We start from the raw sequence: 22,394 nt of genomic DNA on the forward strand, positions 1-22,394 counted from the left end.
ATGTTAAGTCCCATAGTGCTTAAAGCCATTTGAACCATTTTTGACGGCATTTCTTTTCATACCAGGACCCCTTTGGTTGTCATCCGCGGCACCCTTACAGCACAGTGGTACGTCACGTACTTGTCCTTCATGGCAAGCCACCGTGGGCTTACATTTCAACAACGTAACACCCGCCTACACACACGGCGAGAATTTCTACTGCTAGTCTTCGTTCTTGCCAAAACCAGCGTTGGCCAGCAAGGTCGCCGGATCTCTCCAGAGTTGAGAACATTTAAGCATTATGGGCAGGGCCCTCCAACCAGTTCGGGATTTTGACGATCTTGCCCGCTAATTGGACAGAATTTGGCATGATGTCCCTCAGGAGAACGTCCAACAACTCAGTGCCAAGTCGAATAACTGCTTGCATCAGGGACAGAGGTGCACTAATGCTTTATTGACTTATTCAGTTTAATGAATAAATATCCAGTTTTTCTGAAACTGTAATCGTTTGTTTGTCTGTACCGATTACCCTCACATTCAGATAATTCCTTTGCGGTGCGTCTTTTTCTTTTTCTTTTTTTTTTTCCTTAGCGTCTATCTTCAGCAAACTCTGGAGAAATTTTCAAAGCCCGATGAAACATTCTACACTCTCTAGCAATAATGCCAAAAATACTTTCAACATATCTTCTAGCCCTACAGAAACTGTATCTAAAAATTCTTTGAAAAGAAAATGTCTTCGTATTAACACAGTAAGGAAGTTGACATACTGAACTCTTAATCACCAACGATTACAAAAAGGAAAATAATGACAACCTTCATACAACAGTCCGCTATGAGTAAATTTAACTGCATTGTCACATCACGTCTTGTAAAACAATGAATTCTAGAACACAGATCAGTCTGGCGATCCTTTATATGCCTCAGACTCAATAAACATGAGTGGCTTGATGAAACGTATATGTTTTACCTTTTCTAGCCCTTACGAGGTGTGGTCTCTGAGACCTTGCGAGAGTTTTCAAACTCGCGCTCCGAGCTAACTTATAGCGGAGTAATCTTATATTTCACGTAACCTCGTTATATCGCGAATTCTATAAGGTTTTACAGTCGGTTGTATTATCGCCTTCTTTGTTTGTTGCTAACACGTGTTGTTGACACATTCTGCGGTCTCTAGACCACGCCTCGTGAACTACGTACCTGTTTTCTTAGTATAGCACGAAATGTATTCTCAGGAATTTGTCAGTTTTATCGATCCTAAGTTTGATGAAGACAGAAGTCAGTGAACAGAGGAACATGTCAGTGATATACAGGTATGTCAAGAAATAGACGAAAAGGACGATGATTTTTCAATAGCCAGTGACCACAGTTCTGCTAACGAACGAGAATATCATTCACAGGGCGAACTTCAGGACAATGGCATTGGGCACCTTTGTGTTTCTTCAACGAAACACTTAAAGTACTAGTTACAGTCAGACATGGTCTGAGTGGCGGTAAAGGGAAATGTAGATCCCGGTAGTGACTGTCCGTTTTACAGACTTTCTTTTTGTCCAATGTTCATGTGCAAATTTAAACGCTGGAATTTAGTTTTATGTGAAAATTTACCTGCTGCGAAAAATATTCAAATGTGTATGAATTCCAAAGGGACCAAACTGCATAGGTCGAGGGTCCCTAGACTTACACACTATTTAAACTATGTTAAACTTACTTATGCTAAGAACAACACACACACACCCATGCCCGAGGGAGGACTCGAACCTCCGGCGGGAGGTGCCGCGCAATCCGTGATATGGCGCCTCAAACCGCTTGGCCACTCCGCGCGACTGCTACAAAAGGTACTATAATTTTTCGGAATGTAAAATTTAGTTCTGTAAAGTTTGTTTATGTGTACTATTTAAAAAATTGTACAAAATGTATGATTTTTTACAAGGGTTGGAACTTAAATAGTGGCAACTATTTATTCACAATCGATACAAAAGAGTTACATGTTTGCACCTGTTACTGCCCTTCAAAGTAGTCACCGGCGTTGTGTAAAACCCGTTGCCAGCGATGTGAAAGGCCCGCCACATCGCTGGCAACGGGTTCTACACAACGCTGGTGACTACTTTGAAGGTCAGTTCAAAAAATGGTTCAAATGGCTCTGAGCACTATGGGACTCAACATCTGAGGTCATCAGTCCCCCAGAACTTAGAACTACTTAAACCTAACTAACGTAAGGACATCACACACATCCATGCCCTAGGCAGGATTCGAACCTGCGTCCGTAGCGGTCGCGCGGTACCAGACTGAGGCGCCTAGAACCGCTCGGCCACACCGGGCGGCTAGAAGATCAGCAACAGGTGCAAACATGTAACTCTTTTGTAACGGTTGTGAATAAATAGTTGCCACTATTTAAGTTCCAACCTTCGTATGAGAAAAAGTTAAATATTACAGACTTTATTTAATGCAATACAGTCAACGTGGAGTGTTTAAACAGCACTGAAATTATTATAAAATAAATGTTATGTAACTTACATAAAAATTTCAAATGATTTATCCCCTAAATCCCAGTTTAAATGTTGGGGTCTGAGAGACCACACCTAGTAGTGTACGTTACAGAACAGTCACCTCGTGAGTTAGAGAAGGGGTAGCCCCAGCACAGTTTTATAAATTGGTTGCCCTTTCAGTAAGCCTTTGACTACTCTTCCTTCGAGACATGATGGCATTCAGGATCTACTTTTAAATTACCTTTTTTTTATTTTCCAATTCAGTAAGAGAAACACAAGAGAAGCATCCTGTTCATCAAACTTTATGAAGGAACCGAAATAAGGCACAGCGGCAGCAGCGGCATATCAAAGAGGCGCACGGCGACACAAAGGAGACGTTTCTCTTTCCAGCAGTGCCGCGCAACGCCGAGTGAAGACTCGGTGCGATGCGGAGAAGCGCTTCTCGGTGGCATCGTGTGAAGCGGCCGGTTGTACACACGGTGGACTTTTCTCCCGCGGTCAGTTGACCGTCACCACAGTTCCAGAGCTTGCACATTAAGCGGAAAAATAAACGACCGGTGAACTTGGCATCGGCGGTAGGCCCCTTTCACACGGAGCCACCGACAAAAGCTTCCTAGTGGCGCCTGACCCTTCACACAGCATGGCGCAGCACGCCGCGGCTCTTCGGAAGCGCAGCTGCTGCTGTGAGTTGCTTTGATGCAGCCGCTGCTGCTACTGCTGCTACACCTACTGCTACACCGCAGTGTGAGTTTCGTCGTGGAGTCAGCCGAGGAGGACGCCTTTTTTACTTCTCTTCCTGAACAAGAAATCCAAAAGAGAAAATTCTAGCTGCATTCATTTTTAGAAGGAAGAATAGTTAATGGTTTGTTTCATACATTGTATACTGACCTTCAACAGGACGATGGGAAGTTTTCTTTATTTGCATTTGCGAATGTCGCGGGGATCCTTCGACCAACTTTTTTCTATGGTGCAGCTTGTTACACAGGGAACAGGTACCAACATTCGACCTTGCATTCCAGCAAATGAGATGCTTGTACTCGAGCTAAGGTAAAACACTTTATACTTCTATCCAATCAAACTCTTATTTTCTTACAAACTACAGATCATCTTATTATTCAAATTATTCTACATTTATTTCTGAAGACGTACTTGGATCCGATCCGTTGGACCTTGGTCTGTAACACTGATGACTTTCTACATGCATGTCTGTTCCTGTGCTGTTAAAGAGTGACTGATTTGGTCTGAGGGAAGTGTGCGAAATTTCCCTTCAGGCTGGAAATATGGGACTGAGCAAGGTGAGGTGCTACTGTGGCACTTTGGTTCCTTGCTGTCTTAAAACATAATTTCTGCCTTCGTGTCTAATTTCACAAGTTCTGGAAGTTTTCTAAATTCAAGCTGTAAAGATAACATAAACAACGTATCTTCATTTATTTGCTTACTCGATGTTTCACGGCAGTAGAATTCAGCTTTAAGACTTTCGATAAGCTCGTCTGTTTCTGTAGGCTTCCTTGTACGTTTCTTCTTTTTATTGTGAGTGAGATTCACATGCTCTTCAGTCCCTTCGACTTGTGATTCATCCTGCTGAAAGTCATCTTCAGTTTCGCCTTCAATACTGTTATATTTAGCTTTAACAGACGTTTCAAGAAAACTTAAATTCTAAAAGAAAATGTATTGGTTTCAACCAGAAGCTGCAGAACCAGACTGCTCTTTCCTCTTCTTTGCCAATTCTCTGGTGTAAGAATCTCTTAAGCTTTTGCACTTTCTTTGAATGGTGGATGCTGAAAAGAAAACGAAAACAATTATCCAGTATCAGTGAGCACTGTATTCTCAGTGATTTTATGTACTGATATGCTTGGAAAGCAAAGAATATGCTTATTGTACGTAACAGGCATTTGTCGTTTTCCGGTATCGTGGAGCCGGAAGTACAACCATGGTCCTTCACCTACAATATCGAACTGGCCCTTCAGCTACATTCATCTTCAGAACAGAACACTTTGAACGATTAGATATAGGACGTTCATATTCACAGTACATGTACATTAGAATGTTCTACAGAAACGATTAGCATTTCTGTCACCTTGTTTCAGCCTGTTCTGTTGCCTTGTAAGCACAGGGTCCACCGTGGGTTCTAATAACTTGTTCCAAGAGTGTTGGCATCGATACGTATAAGGCGCAAATGGCGTCCTGTGGTATAGCCACCCATGCTCCATTCACCTGATTCGAAAGTTCATCCGTGATGGGTCACAGTGCAGCACCCGACATTTCGCTGTATCCCACACATTTTCGATTGGCGGCAAGTCTGATGATCTGGCGGGCCAAGGCCAAAGGCTGACACCCAGCGACATCAAGAAGGCACGTATTCATGCAGCAACACGTAGTCATGCATTGTCTTGCTGAAACGTGGCGCCTGGGATGTTGTGCAGTATATCATTCATGTAGGTCACTCTGGCCACAGTGCCCTGGACACACAGCAACTGTGATTTGTGCTCGTACCCAATAGCACCCGATACCATAAGGCCTTGAGTTGGCGCTGCATGTTCGTTCAAATGCAGTCACTCGCTCCCCCTGTCAGCAACGAACCAAAATATGGCCATCATTTTCAAACAAACGTAACTGGATTCAAGCAAAAACACTATCTGATGCCATTCCTGTCCCCAGCGACGTTCCCATACACCATTCCCATCTAGCACGTTACTGTCCATTCGTCAAAGATAAGTGGAGAAGTGGACGATGCGCATATAACCCTTGCTGCAATAAACACCATCGAACTGTCGCCCTGATAGTGTATGATGTGTTACACTTTTCCACTGTTACACCAGCGCCGAGGAGGATGCAAATCATTCCCGCAATGCCATTTGGATGAGGTGTTGATTTTCTCAGGGGGTGGGTGTGCGGGCACATTTCACTGGTACACTGTGTTGCGTCACGATATCGATGTTGTCCTTGAACCAGAGAGTACTACGGCAAAGCCCATGTCACCCTACTCTCCATTGTTGCCAAATTTATTCAAGATGGCGGTCATAGATGTGACACCATCGCAGTAACATCATGGTGGGAAGTTCAAATTTTGGTGGGACAATAGGTCATTTGAGCTGCCTCCACTAACCTGACCACACATCCCTCCCCTTCCACTCCTCTTCCGCTCCCCCCCCCCCTCCCCACCCCATCTGGAAATTGGAGGGAATAGGATTCAATTGGTGCTGGGCTGCAGGTTGGATGGTCGTTAAGTCTTTTATTTTGTATGCATTGTTTATTTAAGCAGTTTGAGTTGTCTAGACAGCAATTGCATCCAGTGTGTTCACCATGAGATCCAGAATGCAACACAGCCACCAGAGGGCGCTGTCGGCCCTCCCCCTCTTACCTCCCATGATGTGATTCGAGATGGCGGTCTGGGGAAAATGGCAGGAAAAGGACTCGGTGTGGACTGGGAGGACGGACGTAATTGGTTACTATGTGCGCTATGGATTAGATGTCTATGCTGGAGAAGGAGGAGTTTAACATGTATAATAGCTCTAATCACGCAGCTGAGGACTGTGTCCATAGCCACCTGAATGATGTTTCGAAAGCAATGATATATGGTGAATGTATGAAGAAGACGAGTACACTTCATCAAATCTAAAAAGATCGTTGCACAGTTGTGAAACCTCCCTGAGACAATTCACATGCTTTTGTGGGAAATATATGATATTTGGATGTCTCTGTAATTCTGAACAGATGTTCGTCACTTTTCTAGTTTTAGCTGCTTGTTTGAAGGCACTACCAGAGAGAGAGAGAGAGAGAGAGAGAGAGAGAGAGAGAGAGAGAGAGAGAGAGAGAGCGAGAGAGAGAAATTCCTGAGTCCTACAGCAGCTGTGGTGTTCATCAGTTTTCTGAAACGGTGTGTGGGCTTGGTTTATATTTTCTGCTGCAGTAAGGGGCGTTATTTTTCCTCACTTCTCGAAGCACACACTGGTGTCTAAGCACGGACTGGAAAATCAGAGCAATTACACATACAGAATTCGAAGCACTGTTCTACAGACGAGAAAAATGGTTGGAATTTTCGGTGAATTTTCGATGTCCTACAGCTGCTGGTCTGGAGATGCTGGGGAGGTTCAAATGGCTTTGAGTACTATGGAACTTAACAACTGAGTTCATCAGTCCCCTAGAACTCAGATCCACTTAAACCTAATTAATCTAAGGACATCACACACATCCATGCCCGAGGCAGGATTCGAACCTGCGACCGTAGCAGTCGCGCGGTTCCGGACTGAAGCCCCTAGAACCACTCGGCCACCGCGGCCGGCCTGCAGGGGAGGTTGGCACCCCTTCCTTATCGGTGTATAGTTGATTTGACAGTGTTGGGATGACATTACAGACGGTTACGAAGAAGAAACGTGTGGTTTTATGCATGATGGAGCTGCAGACAGATGGAGTTTGAGGCATTTTACATAAATTAACTGAGCTATCCATTTGAAAGCATTATTCTAGTGTCTGGGGTCAATACCAAGAAGGTATGGTGAGAGAAAGAAATGATAGTAACACGTAAACACAGGTACTCTAATGCAGGATATAAATGTCCAATATCTGACATACATCCCCCTGGCAAGTTTTATATCGTACTCACTATGGTGACAAACTTTAAGAAGATAGAACCACTTCCTTAAAAGACAGAGTCTTTGTGATACATGCACAATATAGCTTTCCAGAAGTGTATAGTGTCCACTGTTCACGTCCGGTCATGGTTCCGAAATTATACTATGTTCTCATCAGTCCTATATAAATGATCGTTAGTAACAGAGAATGTCTCTTATAAAGAAGCAGACAAACGCGTAGCAGCAGCTTTTGACGTGTGAAATTAGACATCATGCGACCACTAACTCCATAAACAGGACATCTGTCAATCAGACGTATACACGGGATTGCAGTACATCACAAATACCTGTCACGAACTTAGGATCACTGTAGTTATGACACTGAAGACTCGATTTTATGCCCGAAGATGTGGCAGGGGATGGAATATGTCCCACAAATCTTCGTTCATCTAGAGGAGGCAGCAGAAACAGGATGGACGTGTTTCATCATCATCACACATGAGTTGGAAGTCCTCTGATGACTGTGCTATGGAGAGGTTTGCTATTAACTATCATAAGTCGCTACAGCTCTAAGTCACACACTGAACACGCGGATGTATACAAGTCGAACGCAGGTTATGCCACACAATTGATACACCCTGACAGAATAACAGACAAAAATGGCTAAATGCGCGATAAATGATCTACAGCAACATCTCCCTCTCTCTCTAGGATGCATCATCAGTCTACCACTAAATTATAACGCGTTACAACTTCACCTCAACAGATCACTCCAACCACTTTCTATCATCCTATAAAGCAGATGCAAGTGTTCTGTTTGTTGATATTGATTTCGAGTTCTGTTTCCCACAAAGGTACGTGAAGTATCTCAGGGAGGTTTCACAAGTGTGGAGCGCTGTTTCTAGAGTCGGTGTTCGAGTACGGCAGCATACATCTCATAATTGAAGCACACTACTGTGCAGCAAACTTTTTTTTTTTTAATGTGTATTGCCTCTGGGAGTGACCGCGTGGTTTGAGGCGTCATGTCACGGACTGAGCGGCCCCTCCGGCCGGAGGTTCGAGTTCTCCCTCGGGCATCGGTGTGTGTGTTGTTCTTATCATAAGTTAGCTTAAGTTAGTTTAAGTAGTGTATAAGTCTAGGGACCGATGACCTAAGCAATTTGGTCCCTTAGGAATTCACACACATTTTTTGAATGTGTATTTAGAGACTATTCGGTTGGATTTAGTAACTCTTGAAGTAGCCCATGCTTAAAGACCGGAAAGGATGTGGTGTTTCCCACAAAAAAACTCTCGGAGTGTCTCATGGATGGTTTCACAAGTGTGTCGCGATCTTTTTTGTTGAGTCTGTGTTCAAGTGTGATGGTGGTATTCATCGGAATAAAACGAACGTGTAATTACATCTAAAATTGTTTAAACAATCTTCCATCATTTGCAAAGCTGTCTCACACTCTTTGTGTAGTGGTACATTTAGTTCCTGTGACATCTTCAAGTTATGTATGTGACAGTATTCCGCACATTGCTTAAACATCAGATATAATAACTCTCAAAGCAGTTCCTGTTCAATGACAAAGGGTATCAGTGCACCGGGTATGTGAAGGAGGAAGGCTGTGGTTATTTCCAAAGCGACAGAGAGTACTCAGCACACAGCTGCCCCCGTCGCTAACGCGTGGTGGTACCGTAAGCCCGGCGCTTGGCCGCTCTTCCAGTGGACACAGAGACTGTGGTGAACGTCCTGCCTCTTGCACTTCAGAAGACTGACTGGACTTTTATCGTACGATCTAAAGTTACAGGACATGCGCTTATCACCGTGAGTTACGAAGTGTAACTTAGCCCCGTCCTGCTACATCTTCATTATTTGATGAAGTGTACTTGCCTTCTTCATACATTCACCAAATATCATTGCTTTCCAGACATCATGCAGGTGGCTGCGGACACAGTCCTCACCTGCTCGATTACAGCTGTTATACACATTGAACTCCTCCTTCTCCTGCACAGAAATCTCATCCACTGAACACATAGCACACACAGTAAACAATTACGTCTGTTCTCCCACTCTAGTAGCTAGACACAGAGCTCTTTTCCCACTATTTTCCAGGGGGCTGGGGGAGCGAGAGTGGAGTTAGGTTAGTGGAGGTAGTCCAATTGACGTATTTTCCGGTTAAAATTCAAACTTCCCGACATGACGTGACTACGACGTTGCCACATCTTGGATCAGCCAACTTGAATAAATTTGGCAACAATGCAGAGTGGAGTGACACCGCGCTCCACTGTTCCCGTGGACCGACATGGTTAAAATGTTAATCATTTACGCAGAACATACTAAAGTACAGGTCCTTTGTATATGAACGTCCTATCTCTAGTCGTTCAAGGTATTATTTTTTCTGAACGTGAGTGTATATCTGGTATAATACGACACGTGTGTCAGGCTATATGGCAATGTTTGAGACGTGTCTGCTTCCTCTCCACTGACAGGAAGTCGATTTATGGAATCTGCCACAGGCTTTAAAAGGAGAGCCAGTTACCCCAACTGTGTGACAGCTATAGATGGTAAACATATACGTGTCATCAAGCCAGCTGACAGCAGTTCGCTTTATTACAACTACAAAACTTTTTCTCCGTACTATTGCTTGCCTTGTGTGATTCGCACTGCAAATTTAAGTACATTGACACTGGTGCATCTGGAACATCGTCAAACTGTACAGCGTTCAAGAAGTCATTGCTTTATAACAAGATAACTGAGGAAGACATTAAATTTCCTCAAAGCAGGCGGTTGTATAAAGATCCTGATTATTGTTGGTGATGAAGGTTTCAGTATGTCATCATTCTTACTACGACCATATGGAGCCAATTTCTTATGAGCTAAAAAAAGAGTGTTTAAGTACTGTCCCTGTAGGGCTAGAAGTTACATTGAGTGCACTTTCGGCGTTCTTGCTAATAAATGGAGAATGTTTCATAGACCACTGAACACGACTCCAGAACTTGCTAAAGACATTATAAAAGCAAGTTGTGTGTTGCATAATTCTGTTCATGATCGAGATGGATACAGATTTGAGGACACTATGATTACTTGTAGTTTTGATAACATGCCAACAGACTTAACATAAGTGGGAAGAATCGTGAAGAATGTTCGTTAAAAATTTGCAGGCTACTTTATGAGCACAGAGAGAGAATTACAATGGCGATTTCAAAAAATATGAGGCCACCTTGATCAAAAGTTCGTGTATGTCAAATATATTTTGTATGCTTAATCGTTCAATAAAACTGGAAGTGTGGTATATATCCAATTTGTTAATCATTTTGTTGCTATGACACTCACCAGCTGCCCCTTTCTCTGCAGCACTTTTTCTTCCATAGTCCAATACAAACTTAGCGATAACTGCCTCCCATACTTTCATCTTCTCTAGTTTATTTGAATAGCCTTCAAATTGGTTCAAATGGCTGTGAGCACTATGGGACTTAACATCTGGGGTCATCAGGCCCCTAGAACTTAGAACTACTTAAACCTCACTAACCTAAAGACATCACACACATCCATGCCGGAGGCAGGATTCGAACTTGCGACCGTAGCAGTCGCGCGGTTCCGGACTGAAGCGCCTAGAACCGCTCGGCCACCACGGCCGGCGAATAGCCTTCACACTCCACACTTCATACTGATAAATATTTTTCAACTTCAGAGATCAGATCTGTATTCACATCTCCTACTCAGTATGACCTACATGACTGCACTACAAGTAACAATGTGCAATGTGCGGATTGTTTAACACTGCGACTGGCCGCTTGGGCAGTCAGCATCTTAATGTTTCGCCTACGGATGCACCACCGAGAAGTGCTTGTCAGTGGCTCCGTGTGAAGAGACTTGTAGCTGTGCGACCGCTGGCTTCCACTGTCGCCAACTATGGTTTAACCATCAGCGCCTAAGTAGCGGCATACCTTACCAAACGCGCAGTTACACACACACACACACACTGCAGTTTTTCTACTGTCGAGAGTTATTTCGTTCAGTAGGATCTGAATCTTCATGAGTGTAAACAATTGTTAACTATCAGTTATTATTAGTTGTTAACTATTGTTTCTGTTGCAAACATGAGTAATCCACGTATACATAATGAAATTTTAATTTCATAAATTCAAGAAAAGCCCATTTTGTGGGATAAAACCCTCAACATATTCAAGGACTGACAAGCCAACAATAACGTCTGGTGTGAAGTTTGCCTGGGATTTCAGAGGACTCTGATGTGTGGGACGGAAGAAAGACAAACGATTTTGTTGATTACATACTTTTCTCACATATAGGGGAGAGTCTGATAAAACAGGGTAGTCTGCGAAACAGGGTATCGTACTTTTCTCGTCTGATATTTGCTGCCATCTCATGGTAAACGTAGTAACCTCTTTCGCACTCGATGACCTTCAGTCTTAGAGTAGCTGCAGTGCTGTGAAAGCAACCGTGAATTCTCTAGGTGGAAAAATATATTTTTACAGTGCTGTGTTGTAATATTCAACATTGAATTGTGTGTTTATATTTGCAAGACACTATTTTCAAGGCTGTAAAGTAAGTATTATGTACGTTAAACGTTATCTGTACTACAGATAGTTGAGTGTTTAAAAATGTTTGTCTCGCTTAAGGGCTGTTGAAATCAGCTTGTTCTTAACATGGCGTTGTTGGATAAAACAGGGTGCCACTAAGTTTGATAAAACAGGGTAGAACCCCGTTTTATCAAACTGATTTAAAAATCGCCGTTTGCGGTTTTCAAATTGTTTATTTGGTTTGTTCAATTAGAAAATTTATTAGTTGTTGTTGTTGTTGTTGTTGTTGTGGTCTTCAGTCCTGAGACTGGTTTGATGCAGCTCTCCATGCTACTCTATCCTGTGCAAGCTTCTTCATCTCCCAGTACCTACTGCAACCTACATCCTTCTGAATCTGTTTAGTGTATTCATCTCTTGGTCTCCCTCTACGATTTTTGCCCTCCACACTTCCCTTCTTTTAGTCAAGTTGTGCCACAAACTTCTCTTCTCCCCAATCCTATTCAATACCTCCTCATTAGTTATGTGGTCTACCCACCTTATCTTCAGCATTCTTCTGTAGCACCACATTTCGAAAGCTTCTATTCTCTTCTTGTCCAAACTGGTTATCGTCCATGTTTCACTTCCATACATGGCTACACTCCATACAAATACTTTCAGAAACGACTTCCTGACACTTAAATCTATACTGAATGTTAACAAATTTCTCTTCTTGAGAAACGCTTTCCTTGCCATTGCCAGTCTACATTTTATATCCTCTCTACTTCGACCATCATCAGTTATTTTACTCCCTAAATAGCAAAACTCCTTTACTACTTTAAGTGTATCATTTCCTAATCTAATCCCCTCAGCATCACCCGATTTAATTTGACTACATTCCATTATCCTCGTTTTGCTTTTGTTGATGTTCATCTTATATCCTCCTTTCAAGACACTGTCCATTCCGTTCAACTGCTCTTCCAAGTCCTTTGCTGTCTCTGACAGAATTACAATGTCATCGGCGAACCTCAAAGTTTTTATTTGTTCTCCATGGATTTTAATACGTACTCCGAATTTTTCTTTTGTTTCCTTTACTGCTTGCTCAATATACAGATTGAATACCATCGGGGATAGGCTACAACCCTGTCTCACTCCTTTCCCAACCACTGCTTCCCTTTCGTGCCCCTCGACTCTTATAACTGACCTCTGGTTTCTGTACAAATTGTAAATAGCCTCTCGCTCCCTGTATTTTACCCCTGCCACCTGCATAATTTGAAAGAGAGTATTTCAGTCAACATTGTGTGACGCTTTCTCTAAGTCTACAAATGCTAGCAACGTAGGTTTGCATTTCCTTAATCTTTCTTCTAAGATAAGTCGTAAGGTCAGTATTGCCTCATACGTTCCAACGTTTCTACGGAATGCAAACTGATCTTCCCCGAGGTCGGCTTCTACCAGTTTTTCCATTCGTCTGTGAAGAATTCGCGTTAGTATTTTGTAGCTGTGACTTATTAAACTGATAGTTCGGTAATTTTCACATCTGTCAACACCTGCTTTCTTTGTGATTGGAATTATTATATTCTTCTTGAAGTCTGAGGGTATTTCGCCTGTCTCATACATCTTGCTCACCAGATGGTAGAGTTTTGTCAGGTCTGGCTCTCCCAAGGCCGTCAGTAGTTCTAATGGATCGCTGTCTTCTCCCGGGGCCTAGTTTTGACTCAGGTCTTTCAGTGCTCTGTCAAACTCTTCACGCAGTATCGTATCTCCCATTTCATCTTCATCTACATCCTCTTCCATTTCTATAATATTGTCCTCAAGTACATCGCCCTTGTATAGACCCTCTATATACTCCTTCCACCTTTCTGCTTTCCCTTCTTTGCTTAGAACTGGGTTTCCATCTGAGCTCTTGATATTCATACAAGTGGTTCTCTATTCTTCAAAGGTCTCTTTAATTTTCCTGTAGGCAGTATCTATCTTACCCCTACTGAGATAAGCCTCTACATCTTTACATTTGTCCTCTAGCCATCCCTGCTTAGCCATTTTGCACTCTGTCGACCTCATTTTTGAGACGTTTGTACTCTTTTTTGCCTGCTTCATTTACTGCATTTTTGTATTTTCTCCTTTCATCAATTAAATTCAATATTTCTTCTGTTACCTACTTGATCAACTGCTGCCTTCACTACATCATCCCTCAGAGCTATCCATTCTTCTTCTACTGTATTTCTTTCCCCCCATTCCTGTCAATTTTTCCCTTATACTCTCCCTGAAACTCTGTACAACCTCTGGTTCTTTCAGTTTATCCAGGTCCCATCTCCTCAAATTCCCAACTTTTTGCAGTTTCTTCAGTTTTAATCTACAGTTCATTACCAATAGATTGTGGTCAGAGTCCACATCTGCCCCTGGAAATGTCTTACAATTTAAAACCTGGTTCCTAAATCTCTGTCTTACCATTATATAATCTATCTGAAACCTGTCAGGATCTCCAGGCTTCTGCCATGTATACAACCTTCTTTTATGATTCTTGAACCAAGTGTTAGCTATGATTAAGTTGTGCTCTGTGCAAAATTCTACCAGGCGGCTTCCTCTTTTATTTCTTAGCCCCAATCCATATTCACCTACTACGTTTCCTTCTCTCTCTTTTCCTACTACCGAATTCCAGTCACCCATGACTATTAAATTTACGTCTCCCTTTACTATCTGAATAATTTCTTTTATTTCATCATACATTTCCTCAATCTCTTTGTCATCTGCAGAGCTAGTTGGCATATAAACTTGTACTACTGTAGTAGGCGTGGGCTTCGTGTCTGTCTTGGCCACAATAATGCGTTCACTATGCCGTTTGTAGTAGCTTACCTGCACTCCTATTTTGTTATTCATTATTAAACCGACTCCTGCATTACCCCTATTTGATTTTGTATTTATAACCCTGTATTCTCCTGACCAAAAGTCTTGTTCCTCCTGCCTGCGAACTTCACTGATTCCTACTATATCTAACTTTAACCTATCCATTTCCCTTTTTAAATTTTCTAACCTACCTACTCGATTAAAGGATCTTAAATTCCACGCTCCGATCCGTAGAACGCCAGTTTTCTTTCTCCTGATAACGACGTCCTCCTGAGTAGTCTCCACCCGGAGATCCGAATGAGGGACTATTTTACCTCCGGAATATTTTACCCAAGAGGACGCCATCATAATTTAACCATATAGTAGAGCTGCATGCCCTCGGGAAAAATTACGGCTGTAGTTTCCTCTTGGTTTTAGCCGTTCGTAGTACCAGCACAGCAGGGCCGTTTTGGTTGGTGTGGCAAGGCCGGATCAGTCAATCATCCAGACTGTTGCCCCAGCAGCTACTGAGGGGGCTGCTGCCCCTCTTCAGGAACCACACGTTTGTTTGGACCCTCAACAGATGCCCGTCCGTTGTGGTTGCGCTTACGGTGCGTCTGTCTGTATTGCTGAGGCACGCAAGCCTCCCCACCAACGGCGGGGTCCGTTGCACGTACGGTGCGTCTGTCTGTATTGCTGAGGCACGCAAGCCTCCCCACCAACGGCGAGGTCCATGGTTCATCGAGGGGTGGAGGGACTCTCAGATGTAAATAGCCTAAATTATCGTTTTAGTCTGCGAGAGCGCAGCATTGTAAATAACATCGCTGGCTTCTTAGCGTTCCTTGATTTTTAACAAACTTGTATCTTCCGTGACGTTACCAATGATCTTTTCTCTGATAGTAGATTTGACTACGGAAGGACGTATTTTCAAAGGAGGGGTACTTCTATTGTTAATAAAAAATGACAGCCGCCATTGCTGCTAGATATTAGAAAATACTAATTTTTGTCAATATACACTCTTGTAAGAAGCTGAATATACAGGGTGAGTCACCTAACGTTACCGCTGGATATATTTCGTAAACTACATCAAATACTGACGAATCGATTCCACAGACCGAACGTGAGGAGAGGAGCTAGTGTAATTGGTTAATACAAACCACAAAAAAATGCACGGATGTATGTTTTTTAACACAAACCTACGTTTTTTTAAATGGAACCCCGTTAGTTTTGTTAGCACATCTGAATATATAAACAAATACGTAATCAGTGCCGTTTGTTGCACTGTAAAATGTTAATTACATCCGGAGATATTGTAACCTAAAGTTGACGGTTGAGTACCACTCCTCCGCTGTTCGATCGTGTGTATCGGAGAGCACCGAATTACGTAGGGATCCAAAGGGAACGGTGATGGACCTTAGGTACAGAAGAGACTGGAACAGCACATTACGTCCACATGCTAACACCTTTTTATTGGTCTTTTTCACTGACGCACATGTACATTACCATGAGGGGTGAGGTACACGTACACACGTGGTTTCCGTTTTCAATTGCGGAGTGGAATAGAGTGTGTCCCGACATGTCAGGCCAATAGATGTTCAATGTGGTGGCCATCATTTGCTGCACACAATTGCAATCTCTGGCGTAATGAATGTCGTACACGCCGCAGTACATCTGGTGTAATGTCGCCGCAGGCTGCCACAATACGTTGTTTCATATCCTCTGGGGTTGTAGGCACATCACGGTACACATTCTCCTTTAACGTACCCCACAGAAAGAAGTCCAGAGATGTAAGATCAGGAGAACGGGCTGGCCAATTTATGCGTCCTTCACGTCCTATGAAACGCCCGTCGAACGTGTACCTCACCACTCATGGCAATGTACATGTGCGTCAGTGAAAAAGACCAATAAAAAGGTGTTAGCATGTGGACGTAATGTGCTCTTCCAGTCTCTTCTGTACCTCAGGTCCATCACCGTTCCCTTTGGATCCCTACGTAATTCGGTGCTCTCCGATACACACGATCGAACAGCGGAGGAGTGGTACTCAAGCGTCAACTTTAGGTTACAATACCTCCGGATGTAATTAACATTTTACAGTGCAACAAACGGCACTGATTACGTATTTGTTTATATATTCGGATGTGCTAACAAAACTAACGGGGTTCCATTTAAAAAACGTAGGTTTGTGTTAAAAAACATACATCCGTGCATTTTTTTATGGTTTGTATTAACCAAATACACTAGCCCCTCTCCTCACGTTCGGTCTGTGGAATCGATTCGTCAGTATTTGATGTGGTTTACGAAATATATCCAGTGGTAACGTTAGGTGACTCACCCTGTATACTGTAATAGGTGAGCACTGAGAAAAACGTTTTTTTGAAATAATAATTGTTATCTTAAAAGGTAAAATCTTTCTCATTTCTGATAATTACGATACAAAGTGCAAGCAAGTAGAAGACTTAGGATCTTGAATGTTACGTAGGTAGCACTGTGCGATCCCTGTTTAATAACACGGTCTTTTGGAATGAACAGATTCTCTTTTGTAAAAATAGAAAATTTGTGGAACTTGCCCTACCAAAACAGAGTGTCGTAATTGTTCAGAATCGTATCCGTCTGACTTGCTCTTCGTTAACAACGTGAAGAATTACTCAGAGCTACATTCCCACGCAGATCTTGAAAAGTTGTTTCCTATGCTGACTGCTAAGGAGAACTTTGGACTTGGGTTCGCGCGATTGCACTCCGGAGATGCCACGCATTACTGCAAAATTAATAATTTACTCTTTTTCAGCGAAGAAGACAGTAACTAAAATCCACAGCACTAAATATTTTATTTTTGACGAAACAGTCGGTTTCAATTTTCATATTCAGAAGTAAGGATAAAATCAGAGAGATTAGAGTCCACACAGAAACATACCGACAAACCTTCTTTCCACGAACAATACGAGACTGGAATAGAAGGGAGAACCGATAGAGGTACTCAGGGAACCCTCCGCCACACACCGTCAGGTGGCTTGCGGAGTATGGATGTAGATGTAGAACACCAAAGAATAGCAATATTTAAATCATTTAAAACTAGGAAGGTAAGAGGACCGGGTATGAGTAGGGAACAGTAGTTAAATTAATTTTGAAGCAGAAAGTTTCAAGGCTGCCTGTCTGTTTGTTCCTTTAGCTCTTATTAGGAATACTTAATAATTTTTCTAGTGGCCAAGGGAGGGTCATTAGAGGATGCACTTCTGTCACGTTGAACGGTTCTCTTCAGTCATCGTAGGTCCCGTTCTTGTAGGATCTTTTTCTGGCTGCAGCGATGTCGGAGATTTGATGTTTTACCAGACTCCTGATATTCACGGTGCACTCGACAAATGGTCGTGCGGGAAAAATCCCCAGTTCATTGTTACCTTGGAGATGCTGTGATCCATCGCTCGTGCGCCGACTGTTACAACACGTCCAAACCCACTTAAATCTTGTAATTTGCCATTGTAGCAGCAGTAACCGATCTAACAACTCTGTCAGACACTTGTTGTCTTATACAGACGTTGCTGACAGCAGCCCCGTATTCTGCCTGTTTACATACCGCTGTATTTGAATACGTATGCCTAAACCAGTTTCTTTGGCGCTTCGGTGTATATTATGGAGGGAAGTGTTAATAGATGAAATAGTATCATTACCAATCACTTTAAAGTATTTATTTAAAAGAAATAAATGTGTTTTGGGCCAAAGCATTTCCACAAAATGGTGATACATAAAAATGAGCTGCACTCAAAATATTCAGCGGGATGTTTTGTCAATACAGTCTCGCGCACAGTAACAGAATGCTCAAGGCGAATAATATATTTCTTGCAGTTTTTACAAACAGCCTTGGGAGAGCCAGTACTGACAAAAATCTACCATCTGGTGAGCAAGATGTATGAGACAGGCGAAATTCCCTCAGACTTCAAGAAGACTGGAATACTCTCTTTCAAATTCTGAAGGTGGCAGGGGTAAAATACAGGGAGCGAAAGGCTATTTACAGTTTGTACAGAAAGCAGATGGCAGTTATAAGAGTCGAGGGACATGAAAGGGAAGCAGTGGTTGGGAAGGGAGTGAGACAGGGTTGTAGCCTCTCCCCGATGCTATTCAATCTGTATATTGAGCAAGCAGTAAAGGAAACAAAAGAAAAGTTCGGAGTAGGTATTAAAATCCATGGAGAAGAAATAAAAACTTTGAGGTTCGCCGATGACATTGTAATTCTGTCAGAGACAGCAAAGGACTAGGAAGAGCAGTTGAACGGAATGGACAGTGTCTTGAAACGAGGGTATAAGATGAACATCAACAAAAGCAAAACGAGGATAATGGAATGTAGTCGAATTAAGTCGGGTGACGCTGAGGGAATTAGATTAGGAACGGAGACACTTAAAGTAGTAAAGGAGTTTTGCTATTTGGCGAGCAAAATAACTGATGATGGTCGAAGTAGAGAGGATATAAAATGTAGACTGGCAATGGCAAGGAAAGCGTTTCTGAAGAAGAGAAATTTGTTGGCACCGAGTATAGATTTAAGTGTCAGGAAGTCGTTTCCGAAAGTGTTTGTATGGAGTGTAGCCATGTATGGAAGTGAAACATGGACAATAAATAGTTTAGACAAGAAGAGAATAGACGCTTTCGAAATGTAGTGCTACGGAAGAATGCTGAAGATTAGATGGGTAGATCACATAACTAATGAGGTGGTGTGGAATAGAATTGGGGAGAAGAGGAGTTTGTGGCACAACTTGATCAGAAGAAGGGATCGGTTGATAGGACATGTTCTGAGGCATCATGGGATCACCAATTTAGTACTGGAGGGCAGCGTGGAGGGTAAAAATCGTAGAGGGAGACCAAGAGATGAATACACTAAGCAGATTCAGAAGGATGTAGGCTGCAGTAAGTACTGGGAGATGAAGAAGCTTGCACAGGACAGAGTAGCATGGAGAGCTGCATCAAACCAGTCTCAGGACTGAAGACAACAACAATAACATCTCGTTTTTCTGTTTTTGCTTTTGCAATCCACACGCCTTCCTCGTAAGCTCATAGTTGATTCCACTTCAGAGCTTTCCACGACACAGGGCTCTCCAATTCTCTCAATTACCTTTTTTGGTAAAGTTTTGACATTGCTCTTTGCTGAAGATGGTCTTGCAGAAGCGCAAATGGAAGCTACCTCAAGAATTCTGTTCCTCTCAGTTGTTCTTTATTATTTGTGTTGAAAATAATAGCAGCATCTAACTCTCTCCTCCTTTGCCATATGAGTATGCCACTATGCAGTTACAACACTTACAAGATGCTAAAACAAAGTAGTAAGCAACAAAACATCTGTTTCATCACTAAACTAATCCAGTACTGCATACATGCATGCACGTGAATAACGCAAGCAGAGCTAACACTGACACCAGCATGCAGATGGCCTGTGTTGCCCTAGAACTGTTTGTTGTAAGCTAACTGGAAGTGCTACACCATACCAAACTATTACCATTATGATCACTTAAAATTACTGAGAAGATAGCTTTTTGGAATACATTGTATTAATGAGAAAGTGTTACCCATAGTCTCATATACTGCCTGTGTGTACTTACGGCTTACACAAAAACTGTTAACCTCTGGTTCTATGTTTTAAAACAATGGTCTACCATGATTAACGATTGCCACCAACCACTACCCCCTAGACGTGTGTAGCAATATGCCGGAGTCATATTTAATTTTCGCTGTGGGAGAGATGTTTTATTTAAACACACACACTCCATGTGGCAGGCTCGAGACACATGACAGAGCTGGCTGGATGAGAAAACGCATGCCACAGAGATCAGCCACCCTCTGCTATGCACCTGCACGTTACAGGCTTTCCTGTACATCTATGGTGGGAGAGTATGAATCTGGCCATGCATGCACCAGGATCACCTCAGATCCCGCACTGCCTGGCTACAGGCTTCTGCACCCAGCTCACACCACAGAACCAGGGGTGCGTTTTTTGCCTCCGTAGATGAGGATTACATCTCACTGGCCCTGCATCGCAGGCTTCTCCTGTGCAGCACACGGTCACCAAATATTACAAATGTACCTCACCTGAAAAATGCTTCTAAAAATTCAATTTTTTGATTCTTCATTAAGACGGGGACTCAGTTCCTATCTCATACATTTTTAGATCACACACACTGGTGTCCGCTGAATGGGGCAAGCACGCAGGAACGATTTGATAGCATGCTGGCGTCTGCAAGTCATCACGTCACTGACGTGGGAGATATGAGGTGGCGTCAGGTTAGGCCACTGAATGAGGGCACGCCATTCAGTGTATCTATCAGACAAGGAAGGACATGTAAAATGCTGTGAGGAAGAAAAACTAAAGCCGCATTGTACTAGTGGAATGTTTAGAAGATGCAGAAAATCTTATAGTAGTTCCTACTCCTTCCAAAGCAATTAATTACTTAGAGTGAAAGACGGAGTATTTCTGCCATGACACATTACTGCGTCGAGTAAGTTGTCGGCACAAGTTGTTCCTAGCGAGTTGTTCTATTTGGAGGGCCACATTGACCAACTTTTTAAATAGAAGGTCAAGCACACTTCCAAGTTCTCTGACGCAGCACCTAAATGTTTGCTTACCTTATGTCTTGTAAAGTTATCTCAATCTTCCAGTTGTCTTCTTCTCCACTAGTCGTGGCTCCACGCACGCATATCCACTGTGAGTAACTGAATGGCGAGCAGGAAAATTTCACCTCTACTTTAACGAACGTCTCGAAATAATGGGATGCCACCTTGTTATTTAATAGAACTAGTCTAACATTAATACTTGAATGTATTTCGCGTGTTCTAGTCATCACATATGAGCACCATTTCAATTTAATAAAATTATTTTCACATGGCTTCAATGACAGTTTGGTATCGCACACTCAGGAATTCGTATATAACCGTTTCCCCAGGCACTTTAGTCACTGAATTACTTTTGAAGGCATAATACTGGAACCTGTGCAGAACATGTATTGTTCCTATCAATGTTGATTAGGAACTGTGCGGTAAATCCTTCCTGAGTATGACTAATACCTTAACTTAATTTGAATAAAATAAAATATTTAGTCGCAGTGAGTACATGTTGTCAACTTGAATACTAGTCGAGAAGTGTCAGTAGATCAAGCTTCAGTGTTTTGCTCGTACCTGCACGGGGCGTAACTGGCCAATCACTGGTAATCTTTAGTAGAATTCTAATTAAAATTTAAGCTTGATTTTGGAGTTCCTGAAATCATGGTTAGGAAGCTGTCAGCGTGGATAATGTCGACAGTATAGTTGGTGTCGTATATAAGCATTTAAATAGCTAATGTTAATAATCAAAGTTATGTATTTGCGTGCTCGTGGGGGCCCTAACATTATTAGGCATGTGTATCAGTTTCTTTGGCTCTTCAGTGAATAATCACATAGTCTTCCTGAAAGCGAAACATTAATTATATTAGCGCTTAAAATTATGAACGAACTTATTGTAGTATGAACCGCAAATAGTCTAGTTGCTAATTCAATAAACTAACTTCATTGTGAAAAAAAAATTTACATCGCCCTGACATATTTTAGTAGCTAGAGCATCACCTACATTTTGGCAGCCATTAATGTCTTCTTGGCCGCTACAGCTGTCGAGAGTTGATGGCCCATACCATACGAGTCATTGTTCTACGTTCCAGAGGCTCCATTGGCCACTCCTTGCACTGTTGATGTCTTCTAATTTGTCCTTCCTTGCGATACACACAAAACATCACAATATTCGTGGCCAGTGTCACACAACATTAACAAAACATTGACATGGCTTTACAATAAACGTTAAATTAGTTGGCATACATCTAATAATCTAAACAAATAGGTACATATCGTTATCTTCTATAATTTTAGGAACATTTTATTTTTATCAAAGCCCGTTGTCTGAAATATTTGCTCATTAACTTTGTACATGATTAATGTTTTGCTTTGACCAAATAAAGTTACTCTTTATTCCATAAAATTTTAAGCCAATATTCTGGAGACGAATTCTGCCTAATGGAAGACAACATCTTTGCAGTTTTGTTATCAT

Source organism: Schistocerca americana, chromosome 2 (genome assembly GCF_021461395.2).
Source record: "Schistocerca americana isolate TAMUIC-IGC-003095 chromosome 2, iqSchAmer2.1, whole genome shotgun sequence".
Taxonomy (NCBI): Eukaryota; Metazoa; Arthropoda; class Insecta; order Orthoptera; family Acrididae; genus Schistocerca; species Schistocerca americana.